Consider the following 9,759-nt stretch of genomic DNA (forward strand, 5'->3'; position numbering starts at 1 on the left):
TATTCCTCAGCTAGCTAGGAGACTTGCCTATTGTTTGCTGTCCCCAATTCCATACAGGTCCTTCACTTCACTCATTTCTCTGAGGTATCTGTCCTGTGTGGCTAAAAGATTCTGCACCTCTGCCACCTGCTTCTTCAGTGTTTCAATATAGCCACTGAGCCTTTCTCTGTGATGGAAGGCAGTCTCACCCACATACCTCACATGGTGGCCTTGGTGATTAGGGGGCTGAGTGTACTGGGGACACAGCACACCCAGGTCCTGTTCACAGAAGAGACTCAGGCCCTTGGAGTGTCTCTCACACAGGCACTCCTCCTTCTGCCTCAGCTCCTTTTGCCTGCTGTGGTGGAGCTGGGTGATGTCAATTATTCTTGCCAGTGGGCTGTTGACATTCAAGTGCCACCCTTTACAAGAGTACCTGCACAAAGGGCAAGCGAATCTACACCAGAGGTCATTCAAGCACTGTTGGATGCAGGAGCCGCAGAAGTTGTGCCCGCAGTCAATGGTGACAGGTTCTCTCATGCATTCCAAACAGATGGCGCATCTGGTCTCCTCCAGCATTGCTTCCAGGACTGCTGAGGCCTCCATTGCACTAAGTGGGAAGGGCTAGGTCAAACAGGGTTTCCTCAGAAGGTTCAGCTCTCAGATTTCTTGCCAATGAGAAACACTCCCTCACTCCTCTGGCTCCCTGTTTGATCACACCGAGGATCCCTGGGAATGAAGCACAGTCACCTTACAGCTCAGAATAGGAGTGATGGTCCAGATAGTTGAAAGGATAAGTCAGCTAATTAGTTCTTTCTCCTGGTCACAAGAAAAAGAGGTCTCCATTCCACCTGGGGGGAGAGAAAATATCCTATTAGTTCATAAAGCTGATGACAATTAGGACCCTGGCCACCTCGTCATTTAAGGCAACCAGTGGTTCTTCTGCCAAAACCCACCTCCACCCACACCAACATCAGGAAGGACTTAAGGGATTATGAACAGTGACCTGGAACCACAGCTCCAATAATTGAGTGAGGCACACACCCACATCCTCAACCCCTCAGATAACTATAGTCAAAAGGAAGCAGTGTTGTGGGAAAACATTTGCCCTCAAATCAAAAGATAGCAGCTAAAATCCTGGGTCTGATTAAAAAAAAAATGGTTGGCTGTCTCCAGTAGCTGATATCTTGCCTGCAGAGACACTCCAGGAACACCTGGGAACCAGCAGGCTCTGGCCTCCAGTGCCCACACAGCCCCACACCCTCACTTACCTAAGCCAGGGATTCTGTTGTGTTCAAGGCAGATCTGTGGGGTGGATCCCTGAAGCTGAGCTTGAAGTGGTTCTCTGCAGAGAGCTGGTGCAAGTGCAGTCTCCACACCAGGACTTTTATGAATCACTAAGAGGGTGGAGCTGTTAGAGGCATCCTTCAAAGCGTGTGGCTCCACCCACAAACTAGGGAGAAAATGGCCTGGGGTTGGGAGGAAGATCAGAGGAGAATGGATCAATTACATAATGAAATGCCAATCTTTTCTTAATCCTTCTGGTCTCTTACATCTCATTTTTGCAGAGAATTAACTGAAATTGACATCGGGGCTATCTACTATCTTGCAATTGGACTAGTAACTATATCTGAATCCTATGAAAGTTAATAAAATAAAATGGATATCTAAACACTGAATAGAGTTTTTGTTTCCTTCATATTTTTTAAAGGTTTCTTTTTGTGGAATGGCATTTTAAAATGGCCAATAACTTTTTTCAGTATGTGTGTATGGCCAAAGACCTTGCAAAACCTATTCAACTTTGGAGCATGACTTTTCCACTTTGGTTCTTTGTATTCTATGTACCCCAGCCTGATCTAGTTCCTTCTCTCTCTGATATCATTAACAAATAGAATATGAGGGCCAGATGGTAGTGCACCTGGTTGAATGCACATGTTACAATGCACAAGGATGAGCTTGAGGCCCGGCTCCCCACCCACAGGTGGAAAGCTTTGACAGTGCTGACACAGCAGGGCTACAAGTGTCTCTCTCTCTCTCCCTTCTTCTCTATCCTCCCCCTTCTGAATTTCTGGCTATCTCTATCCAATAAAGATAATTTTAAAAATGAAATAAACAGGGAGTCAGGCAGTAGCGTAGCGGGTTAAGCGCACGTGGCGCAAAGCGCAAGGACCAGTGTAGGATCCCAGTTTGAGCCCCCGGCTCTCCACCTGCAGAGGAGTTGTTTCACAGGTGGTGAAGCAGGTCTGCAGGTATCTATCTTTCTCTCTCCCTCTCTGTCTTCCCCTCTTCTCTACATTTCTCTCTGTCCTATACAACAATGACATCAATAACAACAATAATAACTACAACAATGAAAAACAAAGGCATCAAAAAGGAAAATAAATAAATATAAAAATTAAAAAATAAATAAACAAACAAAAATAACACAAAATAAATCTTAAAAAATAATTAAGTTTTCATGTGATTACCTGGTTGGAGTCTGTAAAATACTCATTTAACCACTACAGTAGGAATTGTGTCCTTTGCTATATTTCCTCTATGCATACAAGTCTATGTTTTGCAAGTTCTTTAACATTTTCATATGATGGGGAAGACTCTTCTCTTGAATATCTGAGGAAGCAAGTAGAAAAGAACTGGAATAAAGGCATACTGAAAAGACCCGTAGAGCATAAGCAAAGTGTGTTTTGTGACTCCAGATTCATCTGAATACACAGGGAAGAATTGGGATGAGCTATTTTTAACTCGTTCCATAATAGGTTTGATTTGTCACAGGCAAAACCCTACCTCTTCCACACTTTGGTGTCTTCTTCTCAGTCTTTTTTTCTGACTTTCTACCTGAAAAAATTGACCTGGAACATAAAGCGCAGGGCCAGAAAGTCATTGATAGACACTATTTTAAGTTCTGTTTTTGTTTTGTTTTGATATCATACACCCTGGGCATCATTTTGTCCTGGTAAAGCCTGGACTTAAAACACCCCCATTGCCATCTTACCTGAATGGTGAGTGCACTCTTCAAGGCTCCTGAGCTGTGTGTTCTACCAAGAGGGTAGAAGCAGTCTGGAACAGAAGTGTGTTCTCTGATATGACCAGAGTATTTATGTGACATAAAGTGGGTGGAACTTTGAGACCCACCTTCAGTGACTACTGACTCCACCTAGGGCAGGGTGGGGCTGGCCTGTGGCTAAGAAAATTGTGAGCTCTGTTTTGGGAGGGATTCATATCCCTTAATGGCATCAGGCTACCCTGGAGCAGTGGAGATCTACACAATCTCATGGTCATATTCACATTCCTCCTTAATTCCCTCAATGCCCATTAACACCACTTATACTGGGACAGCAGTAAAATGAATAATTGTGGGGAACATTAATTTTCTCTCAAGAAAGTCAGACTGGATCCAGATCAACTCTTCTCACAGTCTGTAATCTTCATAGTTGCCCAGGGATATTTCAAGCTATCTTCTTGTACCTGAAAATTTATCTCCAGCTTTCAACCAGCCTCATTTGCTTCCTCATATGTACAACTTGGGGCCTTTTTCCTCCACATGAGTGTTGAGCAAAGTTGGTGTGTCTGTTAAACAAAGAAGAAGCAGATTTCATTTATTGACTCACTGGAAACTTTTCTGCCTTTTTGCTTTAAGGTATATATTTTCCCCCAACTTGTGGATACATGTGTACATATGCTCTATCTTATGGGCCCTGGTCCATATCTAGATTTTGATGTTTTGTTAAGAAGTGCACCACCTGAAATGGAACCAAGGATTCCTATGAGCTAGGAAATGTCTCACCAGAGTAATGAAGCTGAAGGGCTGATATTCCATGCCTGCCACCTCTGGACACAGTCTGAAGTGAAATATGCTGATGTGGTACTGGTTGCATTGATTAGGTTGGGATCAACAGATACAGAATCAGTTGGTATGAATTTAGAGAATCATGCAGCAAAGTAAGTTCCACCCTAGAGGTTCAAGGGCTGGATTTCCCTGAGCAGACGACCCCACCAATGTGTCCTGGAGCCTCAGAGTGCTGCCCCACTAGAGAAAGAGAGAGAGGTTGGGAGTATGGACTATATGGATCGACCTGCCAATACCCAAGGTCAGTGGAGAAGTAATTACAGAAGCCAGACCTTCCACCTTCTGCACCCCATAATGATCCTGGTCCATACTCCCAGAGGGATAAAGAATAGGAATGCTATCAAGGGAGGGGATGGGATATGGAGTTCTGTGGTGGGAATTGTATGGAAGTGTAGCCCTCTCATTCTATGGGCTTGTCAACATTTCCATTTCATAAATAAAACTTATAAAAAAAGATTTCATTGTTCCAGTGGATATTCAGTCTATCCAAATTGAACAAAAAGGCTAAAATTAAAAGATTCCGTCAATGCAAAGACAGGAGAGAGACAAGTCTGCCAGTTACACATCTTTTCATTGTGCCACTGTGCAGATAATTCAAACACATTAGCTATTAAAAGTCATCAGAGATCATGGTCGCAATTTAAAGGGCTAGGGTAGCCTCTGTGTCTATTTAATTGTTGTGCTACCATCAGACAATATTCTTATCCAACCTCAGACTAGCTAGCAAACTTAAGCAAAACTACCATAGTTGTATGTTCCCAGGAACATGCCTAAAATGGTTTTTCTAGATTTCTTCTACCCTGTTCTTGTTCTATCCTGGTTCTTGTTCATTAATCATCTTGTCTCAACTTAACTCATGTCATCTTCCAGACGCCAAGTTACAGATGCTACATGGGATCTGACACCAGCCCAACTTCTCTGGGCAGATGATTTCACCAATGTGTCCTAGACATGCCCAACTCCAGAGCTCTGGTCCACTAGGGAAAAATAGAAACAGGCTGGGGGTATGGATCGACCTGTTCATGCCCATGCTAAGTAGAACCGCAGCTACAGAAGCCAGAACCTTCTGCTCCCCATAAACAACCTTGATCCATACTCCCAGCAGTGGAGAAGTGATAGGATGAAGATAAGAGGGTTCAGAACTCTAGCTCAGTCAGCACCCAGAGAGAGAGAAGGAAAAGGAGAGGGACATATGGAGGTAGTTATGATGTTATGAGTGACTTAGAGGGAAAAGAGGATTGAATCAGAAAAAGAAGGGGAAACTATGTATAAATGTGGACAGACAGTTGCAGAGAAGATGTAGATGAAGAAAGCTCAGGCCAATAGGCATTCAGATGTGACACAGGCTCTAGATATATGTGCCTGGGTCCAGTGAATGGGGTAAAGAGTTAATTTTATTCATAGTTATTTTTTTCCAATAATGGGAGCTACTCCTAGCTCCTAGCCCTTTTCTCTACTGTGACACTATTTTCTCAGACAATATTTTTGTCTAACTCCATGTTATCTATGAAACTCAAGCAAAAAACTACCATAGTCATGGGTCTCTCGAAACATTTTTATTTATTTATTTATCTTCCCTTGTGTTGCCCTTGTTGTCTTTATATCTTTTTATTGTTGTTGTGGTTGATGTCGTCGTTGTTGGATAGGACAGAGAGAAATGGAGAGAGGAGGGGAAGACAGAGAGGAGGAGAGAAAGACAGACACCTGCAGACCTGCTTCACCGCCTGTGAAGCGACTCCCCTGCAGGTGGGGAGCCGGGGGCTGGAACCGGGATCCTCATGCCGGTCCTTGCGCTTAGCACCACCTGCGCTTAACCCGCTGCGCTACCGCCCGGCTCCCTCTAAAATGGACTTCCTAGCTTTCTTCCATCCTAAAATCCCTAATCTTATCTGCTTTGTCCCTGCTTATTTTTTTTCTTACCAGAGCACTGTTCAGCTCTGGTTTATGGTGGTGCAGGGAATTGAACCTGGGATTTTGAAGCCTGAAGCATGAGAGTCTCTTTTCATAACCATTATGCTATCTGCCTTCACCAGCTCTTGATTTTCTTAAATGATTATGTACCTAAAAGGGAAGTCTCAAAATAAACTTTCCTTATTTTTTAATTTATTTAGGATAGAGACAAAGAGAAATTGACAGATAAGGGAGAGAGAGACCTGCAGCACTGCTTCACATCTAATCAAGATCCTCCCCTGCCCCCCAACCCCCCGCACCTGTCTGCCCCTGCAGCTATCTGGGGGGAAAACTGACATTCCAAGAATGGTGAAGTTCAGGTGATAATGTCAAATGAAATAAAATAATTTAAAAGACACCAATTTTCAACTATACATGGACTATTTAAGACTCTTTTCTTGGGAGGGAATAGATAGCATAATGTTTATGCAAAGAGACATTCATGCCTGAGGCTCCGATGTCCCAGGTTCAATCCCCCATACCACCATAATAAACCAGAGCTGAGCAGAAGATAAAGGCATACTGAAAAAGAGGGCAGGGGTAGATAACATAATGGTCATCACAGGCACAACTCAGGTGAACACTGCCCCCTACCCACCCCAGAGTCTTACTTTGGTGCAATACACCAAGCTTATGTACTATTAAATGGATAAGACTACAATAAAACAAAAAAGTTTCAAAGAGCAAAATGGAAATCACCATTTAGACCTAAGGTTCTAAATCACACAACAGGAATAGTACAGGAATAAAGCTTCCCTACTGAAATTAAATGTCACTACCTTAGTGTTTGTTTCTTCATGAACTTCTGTAGGCAAATTGTCATAACTATGAACAAGTATTTGTGAAAATCATCGTCATGCGGTATTAACCCCTTTAAATTGGCAGACATTTTACATACTGTGTTGACAGTTTTTTGTGTTTTTTTTTTTAATTCACTTATTAGTGAGAGGATTGGAGAGAGAACTAGAACATCACTTTGACATGTATGATGCCAAAAGTTGAACTTAGGACTCATGCTCAAGAGTCAGGTGAACACACATAGTATGAAGTGAAGGACAACTATCTGAGCAAGAGCCCCTGCCTCTCCACCTGCAGCGAGGTGCTTCACAAGCAATGAAGCAGATCTGCAGGTGTCTCTATGTCTCTCTCCCTATCTCCCCCACCCCTCTCAATTTCTCTCTATCCTATCAAAAATAGTAATAATAAAATTTTTAAAATGGCCACAGGAGCAGTGGATTCATAGGGCAGGTACCCAGCCCAGCAATAACCCTGGAGGCAGAAACAACAACAACAACAACAACAAAAAAAACTCACTCAGAAGTAACTGGTTATGAGGAAATTTGTACATGCTGACATGTTTATATCTTACAGACAAACATTTTTTTCTGATAAAAATGTATATATAAGTGATTAATTCCTTAGGAAATAAAATTTGTAAAGAATTGATGGTAAGAGATGACTTTTAAAATCAATGGATTTCAAAAATACAGATAACATTGTTTTTTTAATATTTATTTATTGATTCCCTTTTGTTGCCCTTGTTGTTGTAGTTATTATTGTTGTCATTGTTGTTACATAGGACAGAGAGAAATGGAGAGAGGAGGAGAAGACAGAGAGGGGGAGAGAAAGATAAACAACTGCAGACCTGCTTCACTACTTGTGAGGAGACTACCATGTGGGTAGGGAGCCGGGGCTCGAACCAGGATCCTTACGCAGGTCCTTGCGCTTTGTGTGACATGCATGTAACCCGCTGCACTACTGCCTGAACCCTGAACATTGTTTTTATTCCTCATTTCATGGTTACCTTGTTTATCCAAAAGCTCAAATTAGGCCCAGCTCTAGAAGCATCACACCAGAGAGACCACTTTACCTATGCCACACTCTGGTAACCCCCGGACTTTCTCCAAGGTTTTGCAACTACACGTGTTTTGGGGTCCACAGTCTTTGCTTTTTTTTTTTTTTTTTTACCAGAGCACTAATCATTTCTGGCCTATGGTGGTGTGGGGGATTGAACCTGGGACCTTGGAGCCTCAAGCCTGAGAGTCTTTTTGCATAACCATTGTTAACTACACCTGCCCAACTCTTTCTAATTCTGATGAACACAGCAGGGTTATACTTATAACAAAATAAGATTTATTTTCCAGGGAGTGCTGTTGATACTGTTAACATGGTGGTCAAGTCTTCCCTTTAGAAACCCAAAATGGGGATTCGACTTCCGGAGGCGGAGCTACGAGCAGCAGATCGCTTTCTCTCCTCTCCTCTCCTCTCCTCTCCCGGATCAACTAGGAATACCAAAGGAGACCACCCGGACCGAAAACAAGACAGGACTATAATGACCACAGGAACCCAGTAAATCACCCGTGAGTGCAGGTTCTAGCCTTTAGAAAATTCTCCAAATGATAATAATGATGGAATTGGATACGGCAAAAATGTGTTTTCTGTGTTCTCATTCTTGCTGATCTTTTTTTTTTCAGTTTATCATTCTCCTCATATATCCCCCCACACACATACACACTCTATTCAGGATAATCTAGAAGGAAATAATAATTGTTGCAGGGCATCTGGGTCTTGGCATTCCATTTAAAACTCAATGATTTTAGAGGAAGGAGAAAAGTGTAACAAAAGTTGAGTAAAATTCATCAGTGAAACCAAAGGCTTTTCACCTTTGACTCTTTCCATTCTGTTGTCCCCAGGACTCTGGGCAAAGGGAGGATCTTTGCCATCTTTGTGTGGCCTCTCACAAGGCTGTTGGCTGGGCTCTGTGTTTGTGCTGATGTCCCATTTGGAACCCGACTCCCCACTCCAGGACTTTCTTTCTGGAGCTGCCGCTAGCACTGTGGATGCCCGATTTTCAACCTGGAACTGCACTTGGGTTTTTAAATGGGATCAGTCAGGTTAGACTTGCTACAGGTGAGGAAAATACCACTTAGATTTTGGAAGATAGCTCACCTGCTGTGTGTGAGACTCTGGGTTCAAACCCCAGCACCAAGTGGGAGCACCATGGACAGTGAAGAAGTGATGTGTCATCTCTCCCCTCTTTTTGTCTCTATATCTCCACTTCCCCTCCCTGCCTAAAATGGAAAGAAAATAAATCTGGATAGGTAGGAATTCAGTAGTATCAGACATTCCCCTGGATCTGGGTTCAGTCTTCCTTATCACATTAAATAAGAATAACACACCACTCGGATGTAAAGATTAACCGTATAATCTCACCATCTATGCTGTTTTCTGGGTATCCTGGATCGCTTGCAGGTTCCTCCAGCAGGGTACAGGGTCGCACTGCATAGGAAGTAGGATACAGAAGCAGAAGCCATGGGTTCAAAGCCCAGCTCTTTCACCTGTTGCCTGTGACTCTTGACTCACTGGTTCTCTTTATTTTATTTTTTTAAATATTTTATTTATTTATGAGAAAGATAGGAGGAGAAAGAACCAGACATCACTCTGGCACGTGTACTGCCAAGGATCAAACTCAGGACCTCATGCTTGAGAGTCCAAAGCTTTATCACTGCACCACTTCCCGAACCAGTGGTCCTCTTTAATCATTAATTCTCTCCTGCCCTCTGAAGTCGCTGCTCATGAGACAAAGGTGTGTGATGAGGAAAGCACCCAAGAATCAAATAGCAGTCAGGGAATTTCACAAAGATATCCCCAGTGATCACTGGGATGGTGAGTGTATGCCACCTGGGTACTACCGCGGTATATTTTTGTGTAATTCCATCTGGGGAAGAGCAAAGCTTGAGTGGGCATATCAGTGGACATGACTGAGTCTGCACACAGAACATCTCAGGGCTACATTTCTCTAGTGTCAGTAGGACTCAAAGGTCCAGAAGATTCAACTACTTCCTAAGAGTATCCTCTGTCCCCACAGGGATGGAAGGAGAAACAAAGTGCAGGGTTGGGAGAAAGTCCCAGGAGAAGAGTGAAGAATCCAAGGTTTCCCCCTGGGCATGGAAGGTGACTACCACCCACAGGAAGGAGGTTCT

This window comes from Erinaceus europaeus, chromosome 19 (assembly GCF_950295315.1).
Source record: "Erinaceus europaeus chromosome 19, mEriEur2.1, whole genome shotgun sequence".
Taxonomy (NCBI): Eukaryota; Metazoa; Chordata; class Mammalia; order Eulipotyphla; family Erinaceidae; genus Erinaceus; species Erinaceus europaeus.